This window comes from Bombina bombina, chromosome 1, assembly GCF_027579735.1.
Source record: "Bombina bombina isolate aBomBom1 chromosome 1, aBomBom1.pri, whole genome shotgun sequence".
NCBI classification, from domain to species: Eukaryota; Metazoa; Chordata; class Amphibia; order Anura; family Bombinatoridae; genus Bombina; species Bombina bombina.
The window spans coordinates 1,314,925,543-1,314,947,500 of record NC_069499.1 but is presented as its reverse complement, the minus strand read 5'-3'; positions in this window follow the sequence as shown (position 1 = coordinate 1,314,947,500).

Below are 21,958 nucleotides of genomic sequence, written 5' to 3'. Positions count from 1 at the left end.
TTGACATTGGGTAGCAAAGCATAATCCACTGTCCAGTACATAGAGTCCAATGTCTGAACAATGAAGCCACTCTGCATCCTGTTAGTATTCATTAATGCAGCCAAATTAATATTTGTGAACTGAGCATGTGTGGACTGAAGAAAAAATATGTGGAAAAAAAAAATGACATCATAACAGGCACTTGGCTAGGAGACTAATTTCTGTCCCTGCTGCAGTAAAGCATACTGTACCTTTAAGAAGGCAGAGAAGATCAATTAGACCCTAAATATAGCAGTGTTTATAAGCTCTGTGTTTGCAGTTGATGGTGCATTTTAGTAATCTATGCAAGTTTGCCTTCATCAATAGAAAGACCAAACTTTTACTAAGGTATGTTTTCCTTAAATATTTAGGGCTAGATTACAAGTGGAGTGCTAAATTATTATAGTACAATAATTAACCAGTCATTACAAGTGGCTGGTTATTACTACCGTGACCTTGCAGTAGCATTTAGCACTCTAAAAGGTAACCAGAGATTAGATCCCTGGTTCATTTTCTAAAAGTGCCCCAAATGTCCTAAAAATAGAGGGCATTGTAGTTTTTTATTTTTTTTAAAAAATAGCAATTTTTTAAAAATAAAACCAAACTGCACTGGCAGTTTTGAGACTTTAAGTTAGTGGGAGTGGGGTGTTAGAATGTATTGTATTGCCTTTGACTTAGAAAATGACTTCTTGCACTGTGTGAACCCGTTTGATGATTAAACATATTTTTTAGGTATTCTACATTTGTTTGATATAGCTGTGAATTAAGGCTTATAGGATAGGCTTATAGAATAGGGTGTCAAAATAGGAATGTGCTATGATTTATTTAATCTTAAAAGCTAAATATTTATTTTAATTGCTTGCAAATTTTACTATATTAAAATGTCCCACTATCTCTGGTCATGCACCCTGCATTGTGTGATCCATGCAGGGGAAGACCACTGTGGCAAGCTTTGTAAATAAGTCTCAAAACAAGTAATTTGGGACATGGTTTATAAAAGAAGACATGTACCCTACATTATTCACTCATGCTATGGCGTATTCTTTTTACAGCTTGGAAGCCTATTTTAGCATTTGTGGATTTCACATACCCATCGGTGTTAGTCTATATAATTTCATATGACCATGATAAAGAAATATCTAAGTGAATGTGCTTTGGCTTACTTATAATGCAGATATAATATTCACATAAAACAATATAATGTGGCTCATTTTTGGGTGAATAAGGTAAATCAATGTTTGACAATAATTTCTAATGGTTTCCTGAAAGTCCTGTAAACATTTCCAAAAAAATCTACTAGCAATAGTGCTTTACAAATTATTGTTGAGCTACAAAACATTTTAAATATGGAACATTTCATTATAAATTATGAAATTATGAAATCATATGAGAAACGGGACAATTTATAGGCCACATAATTTCCATAGCATTAGAGTTCAAAGTGATACAAACACTGTAGCAGTTATGGAGTTAAGGTGTATGAATGGCAATCTGGTTTCTCGTTTGCAGACGTGAAGTGTCTGAAAAATTGACAGCCACATTACAGCTCTCCAAACACATTCTGTTTTCATTAAATGACTAATCGAAAACCAATCAAGCAAAAGAGAGAGAATTATTGCTTTGAATAAGAATGTTTCTCTCTCCCCAAGAACTCAGATTAAAGCTATTCAACAATAATTATACAGGTATAAATAGTCTGCAAATTTACCTGATTTGCATTGAAAAAAGGTGACTTCAAGGAACAGTCCCTGTATTCTCTTCCATTTGATTTTATGACTTTCATTTGTCTTCAAGCAATGGCAACTAACAAAAAAAAAAATCTAGATTTATATTAAGGAACCAACTCCCAATATTTTCTAGGATTTTTTTTTAGTTTTTTGCCCTATATTTTATAGGAGTCTACAACCCAAGGTGTTTACACATGGTAACAACATAGCATCATAACCAGTCCAACAAAAGAATATATAAATATTAATAGTATATCTTATACACCTCATTGTATATATTGGCATATGATGGAATCTCTGTATTTTTTCAATGCCAGCAAATAAAAAGCTGTACATAAGACAGCGAAAGCAGCGAAAGCAGTGAAAGCAGCGAAAGCAGCGAAAGCTGCTCCGGAGCCTTTGCGGGGCAGGTTCGCATATGCGAGCCTGCTTCCCGCAATGTAAGAAGCAGCTGTCATTAGACCGCTGCTTCCTACACCCTACGCCACCTCTTAGGTGGCGAAGCAAAATCACTGAGAGCACGCTCGCTCTCGGTGATTGACAGCCCCTTCAGTCACGTCATTGGTCGCGCGATTGTAGGGGCGGGTATTACACACTCCGATGAGTGTGTAATGATACATACGGGCAAGCGGATCAACAGATCCGCTGCCCGTTTGTAGCGGAGGCGGGCGGACAGCTTCGCGAGTTAAGAAGCTGTCCGCCGTTTAGTACATGGCGCCCATAGATTTAACAAACTTTATTAAAAAGTCAATAAATAAATCAACATGACAAGAACATGTTAGTCTGTTAAAACAGCAACATTTTAAAATAATGTCTGCTTTGTTTTATGCAAACAGTAATTTTCAGTCACAGTTTAAGTTTATAGTGAGGCAAAATCCAGCATCACAGAAAAAAATAAACACAATTCTCAGGATAAATAATCAACCAATATAGTGCTGATAGGAGGATTTCCCTATCAGCACTAAATATATAAATATTTTTTATATAAAATAATGATGTTACACATATGGTATGCCACTATTTATAAAACGATTTGTAAAATGTCTGTGTTTCAGTTCATTTTAGTGGATAAAAGATGAAATAATCAATAACTAAAAAATTACAGCATTTGCCATCAAATTCTCATTAAAGAAATAGCCACTAAAATACAGGTTTGTAATATACAGTCATAGAGGAATAGATCCTTACAACCTGAACACAATCTCAGAGATTCCAAGAAATGTTATAGAATCTATGTCTAGAACTCCATATTTTCATTAAGATAAGGATATTTGTACAAAATTGTATTCTTGACTTAATTTGATGGTTAATTAGTGGTGAAATGCCTGGGGTTGTATTAACTGACCATCATGGTTAGCATTGAAAATATTCTTACAGCCAGATTACATAAGTGCGCATGTATTTTTTAGTGGCTTTGCACTGTGTAAACTTCAACAATACTAACAATAGAGGCATTCAATACAGGTATTCCAATCCATTAGAAAACATTTTTCAAGCAAGACGTGCAGACTTCTGGTTTGATCTATTTCAGTAGCTTTGATCACTTGAAAGCACATTTAGGCTTATTTAAAGCTACTTTTCTTACCTGTTTGCGTGTCTTTTTCAATATCTAAGATTATTTGAATTTTGGTAATTTATATTTGCAAATAACAGCTGCGACCTCACAAACACCTTTTCTTAATAGACTTTTATATGGCATCCTGCAGTTATTGCTCACGAATTAAGCTGACACTGCGCTAGACCAACTGCACTAAAGCCAAAGGTGAGTTGAGAATACTTTGCATTCCAACATAGAAGAAAATATTATTTTAAAATGTTTAAATAAAGATATATGTTATATACAACAGAAGTGCGTACACCCCTGTGCAAAATCACTTGAATGTAAAATGAACAGTGCATTTCTTCTAAATTAACAGTAGGGTATTTGCTTCTATGTAAAATGAAAAACAACACTGAATACACCTAAGATCACTGACACACAAGTTAGAAAACCTGTGATCATTGAAACAAAATTAGCTTAATTGCATGAACATGGTTGTAAAATGCCGTGTGAACACAAGCACTTTTTCAGTTTTGGACCTATATATATATATATATATATATATATATATATATATATATATATATATTATTCTAGCGCAGTTTGGCTTTTGCTTGAGCACAAACTATAACTTTCTACTTATAATATGAGTGTAAGTTAGCACTTATATACTTCTATTGGAAGTATAGTTTGCACTAGAGCATTGTCGGGCACTATAACCCTTCTCTGATTAACGTAATTTAACATTAACCTGTAATATCAAGTTGTACACTAATGTTAATGCGGTGCATATCGCATATCGGGACCCGCAATATCATTAACGCACCACTTGTAATCTATTCCTTAGTAGTCTAAACTATAAGGCAGCTGTCATTTTGACAACAATATCCTCAAAAGCTATTCAAGTGGTTTGTAGATCAAATGAATGTGTTTATTGAGTAATCTATCAATACCACTGGTAACAAAATCAATATCTTTTGATAGAATTATGACAAATAGTTAATTAAACTTTCACAGTCGCTGACTGAGTATGTTACGATAATGAAAGTGTAATCTTAGAAAAACAAAAGTGTAGGATAGCAAAATACGGGCAGATGTTAGCGTACACAACTCTAAATGGCTGGATAATATGTTGTACACTTAGATAGCTTTAGCTATCTGCTTGGTTTCTCAAATATTTCCCAGCTGTCTGTTGTGGAGAGATAAGGAACCTCACAAATTTCTGAGGTTATCCACATTTTTAGCTATTTCCCTGTCTTTCTTTCCCAACTACACAGTACCAGCCTTTCAAATCATTCTAAACAGCAGTACCTTATACAGTACCAAAGAGAAGAAAAAAAAAGAAAAGAAAAAACAATCTACTGATAAGAGGTGGTGGTAAATGAACAAGCATTCAAGGAAGACCCTTTGGCACTTTGACAAAACAGCTTAAAAAAAAATCAGGGGGAAACGAAAAGGTTGAAGCCGATTCAAAATTAAAGTATTTTATGATTGTTTGTCTTTTTTGACCTGATAATAAACTAAAATACAGCAGATCCTACATTCTAAGCCTCTTATACAGATACAGAAAATAGTACTATGACAGTGTTGGAGCTTTTTATTTACAGAATTTATGCACAGTCACACATCTTGTACAGTCTGTTTCCACTGCAAAATCCTATATAGATTTAGGAATGTTTAAGAGATCTTCTTGAGAAATGGAAGGGCTACATCGAATACGCATAACATTTATTCTTACAACTTTTGCTGTGGTGTTAAAATGAAAAATGCCAATATAAATTTACCAGCCAGAATTTAATCTTTACTAGCTATTGTTGTTTTAATTAACATTTTAGGAATCATATGAGAAGCAAATGCAGAAGAAAAGCTATCTGTATTATTTTGCTGTGCACATTTGCTTTATAATATTGTCTCGCTGTCTAAAGAGTTTAGTCATGTAATTTATTATCAAAAGGAATTCTGGCATTCTGTGAGATTGTAGGAATGTATTCATTTAAAAAAGAAAGAACGCTATATTCACTAGAAGGTAAATCATTTCAGTGTGAATAATTAAATACTTTGAACAAATGTAATATATTGCAATTGGTTTGAAGACACCTTTATGCTTTAAAAAAAGTGTAAAGAGTCTTCCGTTCTAAATCAATGTCTAACCAAAATTACTGTAAAGATAACTTTAACAAACAAAATTGCTCCAAAGTCTATTTATATAAAATAGAAGAAGGGAAAGAAAGAGCTTTGTAAAAAAGATAGATATTTAGATACTCCACAACCAGGATAGATTATCTAAGACATCTCGTCTTGGGGCGCGATCCGATATACGGCGTAGTTTTCATCGCAAGCGCGGGAACCCGCGCCGCCCGTAGTTTCTACTTGCACATCAAGGTATTACATATACCCCGCCGGCAGTTGCTAAAGTGCCGTAAGTCGGATAAACTAGCGATGTCCAGAAATGAGCGTAAATACAAATTTCTGGAATCTCCAGTGACTTACGGCACTTAAGAATCTGCCTGCGCCTAAAAAAAGTAACTAAAATATTAAATCTCCCGTAACTGTCTAACACGCCTCCCAAAAATAAGCCCGACACGTATACCCCTATATCCGCAATCCCCCTCTCACTCCTAATAATAAATATATTAACCCCTAGACCGACAACCCCCCACAATGCAATAAGCCTAATTATTAACCCCTAAACCGCCATAGCCTACACCGCCATAAACCTATCCTAGTATTAACCCCTAAACCGCCGCTTCCGGAGCCCACCACCACCTACATTATATGTATTAACCCCTAAACCGCCACTCCCGGACCCCGCCACCACCTACATTACATTTATTAACCCCTAATATGACCCCCCTACACCGCTGCCACCTACATTAAATATATTAACATCTAATCTGACCCCCCTACATCGCCGCCACCTACATTAAATATATTAACATCTAATCTGACCCCCCTACACCGCCGCCACCTACATTAAATGTATTACCCCCTAAACCTAAGTCTAACCCTAACACCCCCTAACTTAATTATTATTTAAATAAATATAAATAAAATAACTATTATTAACTAAATTATTCCTATTTAAAACGAAATAATTACCTATAAAATAAGCCCTAAGATAGCTACAATATAATTAATAAATACATTGTAGCTATTTTAGGATTTATATTTATTTTACAGTCAACTTTGTATTTATTTTAACTAGGTACAATAGCTATTAAATAGTTAATAGCTATTTAATAGCTACCTAGTTAAAATAATTACAAAATTACCTGTAAAATAAATCCTAACCTAAGTTACAAATACACCTAACACTACACTATCAATAAATTAATTAAATAAATGAACTACAATTATCTAAAATAAAATACAATTAAATAAACTAAACTATAGTACAAACAAACAAAACACTAAATTACAAAAAAAAAAAATTATTACAAGAAGTTTAAACTAATTACACCTAATCTAAACCTCCTAATAAAATAAAAAAGCCCCCCAAAATAATAAAATTCCCTATCCTAAACTAAATTACAAATAGCCCTTAAAAGGGCCTTTTGCGGGGCATTGCCCCAAAGTAATCAGCTCTTTTACCTGTAAAAAAAAGAACAATCCCCCCCAACATTACAACCCACCACCCACACACCCCTACTCTAAAACCCCCCCGACCCCCCCTTAAAAAACCTAACACTACCCCATTGAAGATCACCCTACCTTGAGCCGTCTTCCCCCAGCCGGGCCGAAGTCTTCATCCGATGGGGTAGAAGAGGACACCCAGACTGGCAGAAGTCTTCATCCTATCCGGGCAGAAGAGGACATCCGGACCGGCAGACATCTTCATCCAAGCGGCATCTTCTATCTTCATCCATCCGACGAGGAACGGCTCCATCTGGAAGACCTCCGGTGCCTAACATCCTACTAGGCTGACGACTAACGACGAATGAATATTCCTTTAAATGACATCATTCAAGATGGCATCCCTCAAATTCTGATTGGCTGATAGGATTCTATCAGCCAATCAGAATTAAGGTAGGAAAAATCTGATTGGTTGATTTAATCAACCAATCGGATTGAAGTTCAATCCGATTGGCTGATTGGATCAGCCAATAGAATTGACCTTGCATTCTATTGGCTGATCCAATCATCCAAACGGATTGGAGTTCAATCCGATTGGCTGATTAAATCAACCAATTTTGTAACTATTTAACAGCTATTGTACCTCGTTAAAATAAATATAAACTCTAAAATAGCTACAATGTAATTATTAATTATATTGTAGCTATCTTATTGTTTATTTTATAGGTAAGTATTTAGTTTTAAATAGGAATAATTTAGTTAATAAAAGTGATATTTATATTTATTTAAATAATAATTAAGTTAGTGGGGTGTTAGGGTTAGCTTAGGTTTAGGGGGTAATAAATTTAATGTAGGTGGCAGCGGTGTAGGGTGTCAGATTAGGAGTTAATAAATTTAATGTAGGTGGCGGCGGTGTAGAGGGGTCAGATTAGGGGTTAATAAATTTAATGTAGGTGGCGGCGGTGTAGGGGGGTCAAATTAGGGGTTAATAAATTTAATGTAGGCTGCGGCGGTATAGGGGGGTCAGATTAGGGGTTAATAAATTTAATGTAGGTGGCGGTGGGGTCTGGGAGCGGTGGTTTAGGGGTTAATACATCTAATGTAGGTGGCGACGGGGTCCGGGAGCAGCGGTTTAGGGGTTAAACACTTTATTAGGTATTGCGGTGGGGGATTGCGGTTGACAGATAGATAGACATTGCGCATGCGTTAGGTGTTAGTTTTTTTTTTGCAGGCATTTTAGGGAGTTACGGTGCTCCCATACTCAGCGCAAGGCCTGCTATGGCTGCATTTTATGGCGAGGTGAAAATGGAGTAAGATTTTTCCATTTTCGTCTCGTAAGGCCTTGCGCTGGATATTGGATACCGATTTACGACGCGGTCCCATGTTAGCCTATGGGAGTAAAAATTGTGGGTGACAGGTGAAATATACGTGCCGCATTTATATGCGGTGCTGTATATAGGATACCAAACCTGCGCAAAACCCGGCGTTGCCGGCTTTTGCGAGCGACGCTGCATATAGGATGGGGCCCCTGATCTGGTAGTCCTACAACCACACCTTGATTAACCTGGCTGTGTGGCATGCAGAATTGTTTTGCTTGAAAAAAAGGAAAAGCAAAAGGAAGCAAGTTTTCTTCCAGGATAACCTTGTACGTGGCTTGATTCTATATTTAAAAACACTTAGAACATATTTCCCTATTTGAAGAAGAAAATGTGAAATATTTACAGTACATACACAGTAAAAAACTTTATTAAATGTAAATATGATTGTTCATACTTACAAATACTTGACTGCAAAGCGCTGTAATGCACACCACTGCCACCAATGATCCATGAATTGAGAGGGAGGGGGGAAAACCCCAATATAAATATTAAATCTAAAAGGATCTGGGAGGGGGATGGGGGTATTGAGGGGGGGCAGCTTCACTAGAGAAAAAGCTATTGTTGTAAAAAAACTTAAAAAAAGATTTGTTTTTGGTGGAAAACTGGGTACTGGCAGACAGCTGTTTGGGGGGATTAGGAAGGTTGGAGGCTAAGGCAGGGGTCCATCACAGCTGAATAAATATTTAAAAAACAAACAAAAAAAAAACACCTTTTATTTTAGTACTGGCTGACTGGCGGGGACAATTGTGGGGTGGGGGAGGGAAGAGAGGCTGATCTCTACACTAAAGCTAAAATGAACCATGCAAGCTCTCTACAAGCTCCCTAATTAACCCCATTCACTGCTGGGCATAATACAAGTGTGGTGCGCAGCGGCATTTAGCAGCCTTCTAATTGCCAAAAAGCAATGCCAAAGCCATATATGTCTACTATTTCTGAACAAAGGGGATCCCAGAGAAGCATTTACAACCATGTGTGCCATAATTGCACAAGCTGTTTGTAAATAATTTCAGTGAGAAACCTAAAGTTTGTAAAAAAAATTGTAAAATAGTAAACAATTTTTTTTATTTGATCTCTTTTGCCGGTGAAATGGTGGCATCAAATTTACCAAAATGGGTCTAGATCAATATTTTGGGTTGTCTACTACACTACACTAAAGCTAAAATTAACCCTTCAAGGTCCCTACAAGCTCCCTAATTAACCCCTTCACTGCTGGGCATATTACACGTGTGGTGCACAGTGTCATTTAGCGGCCTTCTAATTACCAAAAAGCAACGCCAAAGCCATATATGTCTGCTATTTCTGAACAAAGGGGATCCCTGAGAAGCATTTACAACCATTTGTTCCATAATTGCGCAAGCTGTTTGTAAATAATTTCAGTGAGAAACCTTTTGTGACAAAATTTGTGAAAAAGTGAACATTTCTTTTTATTTGATTGCATTTGGCAGTGAAAAGGTGGCATGAAATATACCAAAATTGGCCTAGATCAATACTTTGGGTTGTCTTCTAAAAAAAAATATATACATGTCAAGGGATATTCAGGGATTCCTGACAGATATCAGTGTTCCAATGTAACTAACGCTAATTTTGAAAAAAAGTGGTTTGGAAATAGCAAAGTGCTACTTGTATTTATTGCCCTATAACTTGCAAAAAAAGCAAAAAACATGTAAACATTGGGTATTTCTAAACTCAGGACAAAATTTAGAAACTTTTTAGCATGGGTGATTTTTTTCCATTTTTTCCACATTTTATAAAATGTTTTATAGTAAATTATAAGATATGATGAAAATAATTGTATCTTTAGAAAGTCCATTTAATGGCGAGAAAAATGGTATATAATATGTGTGGGTACAGTAAATAAGTAAAAGGAAAAATTACAGCTAAACACAAACACTGCAGAAATGTAAAAATAGCCCTTGTTCTTAATGGTAAGAAAATTGAAAAATGGTCTGGTCATTAAGGTGTTAAAAGACACATAACAAGCAACCATACAGATAGATTACGAGTCTTGCGTTAACCTTAAAAAGCAGCGTTGAGGGGTCCCAACGATGCTTTTTAATGCCTGCTGGTATTACGAGTCAGGCAGGAGAGGGTCTACCGCTCACTTTTTTTCTGCGATTTTCGCATACCACAAATCCCCTTACATCAATTGCGTATCCTATCTATTTAATTGGATTTTCGTAAAAGTCAGTAGTTAAGAGTTTTATGGGCTAACGCCGGAACATAAAGCTCTTAACTAAAGTGCTAAAAAGTACACTAACACCCATAAACTACCTATTAACCCCTAAACCGAGGCCCCCCCTCACATCGGAAACACTTAAATAAAATGTTTAACCCCTAATCTGCAGACCGGACATCGCCACCACTTTAATAAATTTATTAACCCCTAAACCGCCGCACTCCCACCTCGCAAACACTAGTTAAATTGTATTAACCCCTAATCTGCCCTCCCTAACATTGCTGACACCTACCTACATTTATTAACCCCTAAACTGCCGCCCCCAACGTCGCAGATACTATATTAAATTTATTAACCCCTAAACCTAAGTCTAACCCTAACACCCCCTAACAACTTAAATATAATTTAAATAAAACTAAATAAATTTACTACAATTAAATAAATGAATCCTATTTAAAACTAAATACTTACCAATAAAATAAACCCTAAGATAGCTTAGGATTTATATTTATTTTACAGGCAACTTTGTATTTATTTTAACTAGATAGAATAGTTATTAAATAGTTATTAACTGTTTAATAACTTCCTAGTTAAAATAAGTACAAATGTACCTGTAAATTAAATCCTAACCTAAATTACAATTACACCTAACACTACACTCTCATTAAATTAATTAAATAAATTACCTACAATTAACTACAATTAAATACAATTAAATTAAATAAACTAAAGTACAAAAATAACAAACACTAAATTACAGAAAATAAAAAAAGAATTACAATTTTTTTAAACTAATTACACTTAATCTAATCCCCCTAATAAAATTAAAAAGCCCCCCAAAATAATAAAATTCCCTACCCTATACTAAATTACAAATAGCCCTTAAAAGGGCCTTTTGTGGGGCATTACCTCTAAGTTATCAGCTCTTTTACCTGTAAAAAAAAATACAATACCCCCCCAACATTAAAACCCACCACCCACACACCCAACCCTACTCTAAAACCCACCCAACCCCCCCTTAAAAAAAACTAACACTACCTCCTTGAAGATCACCCTACCTTGAGTCGTCTTCACCCAGCCAGGCACAAGCGGACGTCCAGAGGGGCAGAAGTCTTCATCCAATCCGGCCAGAAGAGGACATCCAGACCGGCAGAAGGCTTCATCCAGGCGGCATCTTCTATCTTCTTCCATCTGGAGCAGAGCAGGTCCATCTTGAAGACATCCGGAACGGAGCATCCTCTTCCATCCGACGGCGACTGAACAATGAAGGTTCCTTTAAGTGACTTCATCCAAGATGGTGTTCTTTCAATTCCGATTGGCTGATAGAATCTTATCAGCCAATTGGAATTTAGGTAGGAAAAATCCTATTGGCTGAAGCAATCAGCCAATTGGATTGAGCTTGCATTCTATTGGCTGATCGGAACAGCCAATGGAATGCGAGGTCAATCCGATTGGCTGATTAAATCAGCCAATCGGATTGAACTTCAATCTGATTGGCTGATTGAATCAGCCAATCAGATTTTTCCTACCTTAAATTTGAGGGACGCCATCTTGAATGACGTCATTTAAAGGAACAGTCATTCGTCGGGAAGTCGTCGGCCAGGATGGATGTTCCACGTCAGAGGTCTTCAGGATGCTGCTGCTCCGCTCCGGATGGATGAAGATAGAAGATTCCGCTTGGATGAAGACATCAATCGGATGGAAGACCTCTTCTGTCCCGCTTGGATGAAGACTTCAACCGGATGGAGGACCTCTTCTTCACGCTTGGATGAAGAATTCGGCTCGGCTGAGTGAAGACGACTCAAGGTAGGGAGATCTTCAGGGGGTTAGTGTTAGGTTTTTTAAGGGGGGTTTGGGTGGGTTTTAGAGTAGGGGTATGTGGGTGGTGGGTTGTAATGTTGGGGTGGGGCATTGTATTTTTATTTACAGGTAAAAGAGCTGATTACTTTGGGGCAATGCCCGCAAAAAGCCCTTTTAAGGGCTGGTAAAAGAGCTGATTACTTTGTAATTTAGGTTAGGGTAGGGCATTTTATTATTTTGGGGGGCTTTTTTATTTTATTATGGGGCTTAGATTAGGTGTAATTAGTTTAAACTTCTTGTAATTTTTTTTTTCTGTAATTTAGTGTTTGTTTTTTTTGTATTATAGTTTTAGTTTATTTAATTGTATTTTAGTTTAGATAATTGTAGGTAATTTATTTAATTAGTTTAATGACAGTGTAGTGTTAGGTGTATTTGTAACTTAGGTTAAGATTTATTTTACAGGTAATTTTGTAATTATTTTAACTAGGTAGCTATTAAATAGTTAATAACTATTTAATAGCTATTGTATCTAGTTAACCCCTTAATGACCACAGCACTTTTCCATTTTCTGTCCGTTTGGGACCAAGGCTATTTTTACATTTTTGCGGTGTTTGTGTTTAGCTGTAATTTTCATCTTACTCATTTACTGTACCCACACATATTATATACCGTTTTTCTCGCCATTAAATGGACTTTCTAAAGATACCCTTATTTTCATCATATCTTATAATTTACTATAAAAAAAATTATAAAATATGAGGAAAAAATTGAAAAAAACACACTTTTTCTAACTTTGACCCCCAAAATCTGTTACACATCTACAACCACCAAAAAACACCCGTGCTAAATAGTTTCTAAATTTTGTCCTGAGTTTAGAAATACCCAATGTTTACATCTTCTTTGCTTTTTTTGTAAGTTATAGGGCCATAAATACAAGTAGCACTTTGCTATTTCCAAACCATTATTTTTCAAAATTAGCGCTAGTTACATTAGAACACTAATATCTTTCAGGAATCTCTGAATATCCATTGACATGTATATATATTTTTTTAGTAGACATCCCAAAGTATTGTTCTAGGCCCATTTTGGTATATTTCATGCCACCATTTCACCGCCAAATGCGATTAAATACAAAAAATCGTTCACTTTTTTACAAATTTTTTCACAAACTTTTGGTTTCTCACTGAAATTATTTACAAACAGCTTGTGCAATTATGGCTTAAATGGTTGTAAATTCTTCTCTGGGATCCCCTTTGTTCAGAAATAGCAGACATATATGGCTTTGGCGTTGCTTTTTAGTAATTAGAAGGCTGCTAAATGCCACTGCGCACTACACGTGTATTATGCCCAGCAGTGAAGGGGTTAATTATGGAGCATGTAGGGAGCTTCTAGGGTTAATTTTAGCTTTAGTGTAGTGTAGTAGACAACCCCAAGTATTGATCTAGGCCCATTTTGGTATATTTCATGCCACCATTTCACCGCCAAATGCGATCAAATTAAAAAAAACGTTAAATTTTTCACAATTTTAGGTTTCTCACTGAAATCATTTACAAACAGCTTGTGCAATTATGGCACAAATGGTTGTAAATGCTTCTCTGGGATCCCCTTTGTTCAGAAATAGCAGACATATATGGCTTTGGCGTTGCTTTTTGGTAATTAGAAGGCCGCCAAATGCCGCTGCATTTCACACGTGTATTATGGCTAGCAGTGAAGGGGTTAATTATGTAGCTTGTAGGGAGCTTGCAGGGTTAATTTTAGCTTTAGTGTAGAGCTCAGCCTCCCACCTGAAACATGAGACCCCCTGATCCCTCCCAAACAGCTATCTTCCCTCCCCCACCCCCCAATTGTCCCCGCCATCTTAAGTACTGGCAGAAACTCTGCCAGTACTAAAATAAAAGCTGTATTTGGGCTTTTTTGTGTTTTTTTTTAGCATATTTACATATGCTGCTGTGTAGGATCCCCCCTTAGCCCCCAGCCTTACTGATCCCCCACCAAAGAGCTCTCTAACCCTCCCCCTCTGCCTTAATGGGCGCCATCTTGGGTACTGGCAAAAAAAACCCTTTTCTGCAGTGTAGCTTCCCCCCCCAAGATCAACCCCCCACCCCTTCCACATCTCTTAGCTGTTTATTTACAGCTTTCAAAAAGTTATTTGTTTGTACTTTTTAAACTTTATTTTTCTGTAGTGTAGCGGTTCCCTCCCGCTCCCGCCCCGTGCACGCGCCCACCCGCCGCCCCCCATGCACGCGCGCGCTCCCGTGCGCGCTCCCGCCCCTCCCGCCCCCCGATCCCGCCCCCCTCCACTCCACTGGGCACATCGATGGCCGCCCACCCGCCTCCCAGACTTGCTCCCACCCACCAACGATACCGGCCACCGATGTCCGGTCCAGAGAGGGCCACAGAGTCGCTCTCTCTGCATCGGATGGCCAAGGGGGGTTATTGCAGGATGCCTCCATATCGAGGCATCACTGCAATAACCGGAAAGCAGCTGGGAGCGAGCAGGATCGCTTCCAGCTGCTTTCCAGACCAAGGACGTACGCCACACGTCCTCGGTCATTAACTGTATTTTTTTTGAGGACGTGTGGCGTACGTCCTTGGTCCTTAAGGGGTTAAAGGGACACTGAACCCAAATTTTTTCTTTTGTAATTCAGAAAGAGCATGCAATTTTAAGCAACTTTCTAATTTACTCCTATTATCAATATTTCTTCGTTCTCTTGCTATCATTATTTGAAAAAGAAGGCATCTAAGATTTTTTTTGGTTTCAGTACTCTGGACAGCACTTTTTTATTGGTGGATGAATTTTTTCCACCAATCAGCAAGGACAACCCAGGTTGTTCACCAAAAATGGGCCGGCATCTAAACTTACATTCTTGCATTTCAAATAAAGATACCAAGAGAATGAAGAAAATTTGATAATAGGAGTAAATTAGAAAGTTGCTTAAAATTGCATGCTCAATCTGAATCACAAAAGAAAATTTTTGGGTACAGTGTCCCTTTAAAATAAATACAAAGTTGCCTGTAAAATAAATATAAATCCTAAAATTTGTTTAATTTAAATTATATTTAAGTAAGGGGGGTGTTAGGGTTAGGGTTAGACTTAGGTTTAGGGGTTAATAACTTTATTATAGTAGCTGCGACGTTGGGGGCCGGAGATTAGGGGTTAATAATTGTAGGTAGGTGGCGGCGATGTTCGGGAGGGCAGATTAGGGGATAATAAAATTTATTATAGTGTTTGCGAGGCGGTAGTGCGGCGGTTTAGGGGTAATACATTTATTATAGTGGTGGCGATGTCCGGTCAGCAGATTAGGGGTCAATAAGTGTAGGTAGGTGGTGGCGACATTGGGGGGGCAGATTAAGGGGTAATAAATATAATATAGGTGTCGGCTATGTTAGGGGCAGCAGATTAAGGGTTCATAGGGATAATGTAGGTTGCGGCGGTGTCCGGAGCGGCAGATTAGGGGTTAATAATATAATGTAGGTGTCAGCGATAGCGGGGGCAGCAGATTAGGGGTTAATAAGTGTAAGGTTAGGGGTGTTTAGACTCGGGGGTTCATGTTAGGGTGTTAGGTGTAGACTTAGAGAGTGTTTCCCCATAGGAAACAATGGGGCTGCGTTAGGAGCTGAACGCTGCTTTTTTGCAGGTGTTAGGTTTTTTTTTTAGCCAGCTCAGCCCCATTGTTTCCTATGGGGATATCGTGCATGAGCATGTTTTTCCAGCTTACCGCTACCGTAAACAACGTTGGTATTGAGGGTTGAAGTGGAGCTAAATTATGCTCAACGCTCACTTTTCTGAGGCTAACGCAGCCATTCAAAAAACTCGTAATACCAGCGTTGTCTTAAGGGTGTGCTGGAAAAAAAAGACTCATTAGCACCGCAGGTATTTACCGACAAAACTCTAAATCTAAGCGATTGTTTGGTTAATAAAATCCTTTCAGCTTGATTACTAATTGTGCATTCGTCTTTTAATGCTGAAAATATGGCATTTTCAGCATTAAAACAGCACCGCAGCCATTACAAGTCTTGTCAGTATAGCTGTACCGAAAGCCTTTTAGCCTGTAACACAACGTCAGTACCGCACTCATAAAAATGTTTTTCATGGGATTCCCATAGCGCTGCCATTATGAGTTTTGCGGTGAGGCTAAAAAACCTGCGTTACAGCCTAAAACGACAAGATCCGTAAAGCCATCTAAAAGCAGTAGATATGAGTTTTACACAACAAATCTGTTACAAAAAACTCATAACTAAACTGCTACAAAGTGCACTAAACACTATGTCAATTCATCACCATAGTATAAATATAAATGAATAACTCCACTACATATAGGACTCCCTTTATCAAACAGCACAGTCTGCTCTGGAGCCTTTGCAGTACAAGCTCACTCATGTAAGCCTTCTTAATTCAGAAGTGGCAGATTGATAATACTGCAAAGATGCTTGGACTCTTTGATTGACAGGCCCAAGTGGGAGCAGGGGGTAGGGTCAGCCCTGGAGGAAGGAATATGACGTAGGGGCATTTGACCCCAAAGCAGGCCAGTGTAGTTGTTGGTGGGACTAAGTAGAAAAGAGGTGGTAAGGGTTGGGGTATTTAAAGGGAGACTGGAAGCTGAGGGTCCTCTTCAATTCCGGACCAATTGTGAGAAGAAGCTCCTGCCGCCCTCCCTGTTTTTATACGGCTGGGAAGAGGTGTTCGGCGGTGTTGATGTATGAGAAGTTGTAAAGCAATGTGGGTTACTCCTGTGGTCCAGGAGAGTTTCAATATGTTACTTAAGTTTTAAGAGTTATTGAGCCCCTATGGGGCAAGCACTAATGTGGGTTACTTTGGGTGGCTTTGTAGCCAATGTTTTATGTGATGTACAAGTTATTTAATTGTTTACACGTTAAAGAATAAATTGGTTGCTGCCTTTATAACCCCAAGAATGGTGTGTTTATTTTTAGGATAAGAGAACGTAGTGCCTAAGTATGGGGGTCAAGTGCCCAATCAATTGCTTGAGCATTAATAACTGTAGACAGTTATCTAAGCTTATTGCTGCCCACTTGCCACGAGCATGGGCATACAAGTTGTCCTCATTTTGATTAGACTGTTCTATTCTTTCTATTAAAATCTCACAAAGATTGTTGAAACACCTTTTGCACCAGATAGCTTAAAATTCTACTAATAAGTTTTCATTTACATACTGTACCCATGTATAGTGTTCTATAAAACATTTGAAAATAACAACAATAATATCAATAATTATTCTGTAATATATAAGAAAATATATTTAAGTATATAGTTTATTGCTTTATATTTAATGTGCATATAGAAATGCTGTCAACAAGACAAATGTACTAACCACAGTATGGATATTTTCTCTAGTTAAAATGCAAAATAAGATGATTACTTTGCCAGCAGAATGTGATCTAAGTTGGATCATTCTGCAAAGGCATAATGCAAATTGATTTAGTGGTTAAAATGAAACCACTTGCAAATTGTTTAACAGTTGAATTACAGACCCATAGTGGACTATAAATTAAAAATAATAGTTTTATAGAGAAATGATTTTTCTATTAAAATGTATTTTTACTTACAAATTATGAATATTACATATGTATTCCAAAATAATTTACTAGAGTATATTAAAATATTTTCAGAAACAAACATGTATTTTTGTGGTTAATACTATCTTTACAGATCTGATTTGCTTTTATTATTTCATTATATATATATATTTTTTTAAATGACTGACAATCAGTTTAACCTTTTAAAGTGATTGCCTTGGACTTGCAGTTTACTAATACCTACCACCCTTATAATGGGGTTAAATTCAGTATATACCAACTAAGCAATATTACAGCAATTCTATCACTATAAATGACAATGCAGTTTATATTAATTACTTGATTATGATAATATACACTTAATTTCATGTTCTAAAATTATCATAAAACACAAATGTCAAATTAAGTACTACAAAATTACTTTCACATGCAAACACATGAACACACAAACACAAACATGCAAGCACAAACAAAAACACACCTGCACATACACAAATGCATGTATAAATATACGCACACAGAAAAACATGTACACACAAAACCACATACAAACACACATACACATGCACATACAAACACACGTACACACACAAATGCACATACACGCACATACAAAACACATGTATACACAGAAAAACACACAAACACAAACATAAACACATACACAAATGCACATACATGCAAGTACACACACACAAACACACACATAATAATTTTTTAATTTGTTTTAACATAAAAATTAGCAAGCTCAGTGATGCACATTCACAAACACACAAACAAATGCACAGACTTACACACACACACAAATACACACAAACACGCACACATAAACATACATACACACAAATGCACACACAGTCACATGTACACACACAAAAGCACACACAAATACATGCATACATGTACACAAATATGTATGCACAAACACACATGCACACACAAACACATGCATAAACACACAAAAAATTATATTTTAATTTGTGTTCACATAAAAATTAGAAAGGTCAGTGATGCTATGTTAGAATTAAACCTCACAAAACCTTTAGTTTACTGTTCTGCTTACTTTCTAAAGGAAAGCACCTTACGTTAGCAATTGGTTTTGTAAAATTCCTTCCCCTTTAATGAGTTCCCAATTATATATTTTACCTCCTGGGGCATATTACATTCAGGGGCAAAACTACAGGGGGTGCAGAGGCTCGCAATTGTTAGATTCTTGCACCTGGGCCCTGTGGTTTCTAGTTACGCCTCTAATTTCATTGTATGTAAATAGTTCCTTTACCATAATTTTGACATTTTTAATAGCTGATTTTCCAGTATAAACCACAACCTATGTTAAAAGAGTTCAATGCTGCGGTATAAAAGTCATGCAAGTAAGAACTAAGACCCTTTCGGCTAGATTTGGAGTTTTGTCGGTAACGACCCGAAAAGCTAACGCCGGCATTTTTCTGGCCGCACCATAAAAATAACTCTGGTATTGAGAGTCCACATAAAGGCTGCGTTAGGCTCCAAAAAAGGAGCGTAGAGCATATTTAACGCAGCTTCAACTCTCGATACCAGAGTTGCTTACGCAAGCGGCCAGCCTCAAAAACGTGCTCGTGCACGATTCCCCCATAGGAAACAATGGGGCTGTTTGAGCTGAAAAAAAACCTAACACCTGCAAAAAAGCTGCGTTCAGCTCTTAACGCAGCCCCATTGTTTGCTATGCGTAAACACTTCCTACGTCTGCACCTAACACCCTAACATGTACCCCGAGTACCCCTAACCTTACACTTATTAACTCCTATTCTGCCGCCCCCGCTATCGCTGACCCCTGCATATTTTTTTTAACCCCTAATCTGCCGCTCCATAAACCGCTGCTACTTACATTATCCCTATGTACCCCTAATCTGCTGCCCCTAACACCGCCAACCCCTATATTATATTTATTAACCCCTAATCTGCTCCCCACAACGTCGCCTCCACCTGCCTACACTTATTAACCCCTAATCTGCCGACCGGACCTGAGTGCTACTATAATAAAGTTATTAACCACTAATCCGCCTCACTAACCCTATAATAAATAGTATTAACCCCTAATCTGCCCTCCCTAACATCGCCGACACCTAACTTCAATTATTAACCCCTAATCTGCCGACCGGAGCTCACCGCTATTCTAATAAATGTATTAACCCCTAAAGCTAAGTCTAACCCTAACAATAACACCCCCCTAAATTAAATATAATTTTAATCTAACGAAATTAATTAACTCTTATTAAATAAATTATTCCTATTTAAAGCTAAATACTTACTGTAAAATAAATCCTAATATAGCTACAATATAAATTATAATTACATTGTAGCTATTTTAGGATTAATATTTATTTTACAGGTAACTTTGTATTTATTTTAACCAGGTACAATAGCTATTAAATAGTTAAGAACTATTTAATAGTTACCTAGTTAAAATAATTACAACATTACCTGTAAAATAAATCCTAACCTAAGTTACAATTAAACCTAACACTACACTATCAATAAATTAATTAAATACAATATCTACAAATAACTACAATGAAATAAACTAACTAAAGTACAAAAAATAAAAAAGAACTGTTACAAAAAATAAAAAAATATCTACAAACATAAGAAAAATATTACAACAATTTTAAACTAATTACACCTACTCTAAGCCCCCTAATAAAATAACAAAGACCCCCAAAATAACAAAATGCCCTACCCTATTCTAAATTACTAAAGTTCAAAGCTCTTTTACCTTACCAGCCCTGAACAGGGCCCTTTGCGGGGCATGCCCCAAGAAGTTCAGCTCTTTTGCCTGTAAAAAAAACATACAATACCCCCCCCAACATTACAACCCACCACCCACATACCCCTAATCTAACCCAAACCCCCCTTAAATAAACCTAACACTAAGCCCCTGAAGATCATCCTACCTTGTCTTCACCTCACCAGGTATCACCGATCCGTCCTGGCTCCAAAATCTTCATCCAACCCAAGCGGGGGCTGGCGATCCATCATCCGGTGGCTTAAGAGGTCCAGAAGAGGCTCCAAAGTCTTCATCCTATCCGGGAAGAAGAGTAGATCCGGACCGGCAACCATCATCTTCCAAGCGGCATCTTCTATCTTCATCCGATGAGGACCGGCTCCATCCTGAAGACCTCCGACGCGGACCCATCTTCATCCGGCGACGTCCAACTGAAGAATGACGGTTCCTTTAAGGGACGTCATCCAAGATGGCGTCCCTCGAATTCCGATTGGCTGATAGGATTCTATCAGCCAATCGGAATTAAGGTAGGAATATTCTGATTGGCTGATGGAATCAGCCAATCAGAATCAAGTTCAATCCGATTGGCTGATCCGATCAGCCAATCAGATTGAGCTCGCATTCTATTAGCTGTTCCGATCAGCCAATAGAATGCGAGCTCAATCTGATTGGCTGATCGGATCAGCCAATCGGATTGAACTTGATTCTGATTGGCTGATTCCATCAGCCAATCAGAATATTCCTACCTTAATTCCGATTGGCTGATAGAATCCTATCAGCCAATCAGAATTCGAGGGCATTTTGTTATTTTGGGGGTCTTTGTTATTTTATTAGGGGGCTTAGAGTAGGTGTAATTAGTTTAAAATTGTTGTAATATTTTTCTTATGTTTGTAGATATTTTTTTATTTTTTGTAACTTGGTTCTTTTTTATTTTTTGTACTTTAGTTAGTTTATTTCATTGTAGTTATTTGTAGATATTGTATTTAATTATTTTATTGATAGTGTAGTGTTAGGTTTAATTGTAACTTAGGTTAGGATTTATTTTACAGGTAATGTTGTAATTATTTTAACTAGGTAACTATTAAATAGTTCTTAACTATTTAATAGCTACTGTACCTGGTTAAAATAAATACAAAGTTACCTGTAAAATAAATATAAATCCTAAAATAGCTACAATGTAATTATAATTTATATTGTAGCTATATTAGGATTTATTTTACAGGTAAGTATTTAGCTTTAAATAGGAATAATTTATTTAATAAGAGTTTATTAATTTTGTTAGATTAAAATTATATTTAATTTAGGGGGGTGTTAGTGTTAGGGTTAGACTTAGCTTTAGGGGTTAATACATTTATTAGAATAGCGGTGAGCTCCGGTCGGCAGATTAGGGGTTAATAAGTGTAGGCAGGTGGAGGCGACGTTGTGGGGGGCAGATTAGGGGTTAATAAA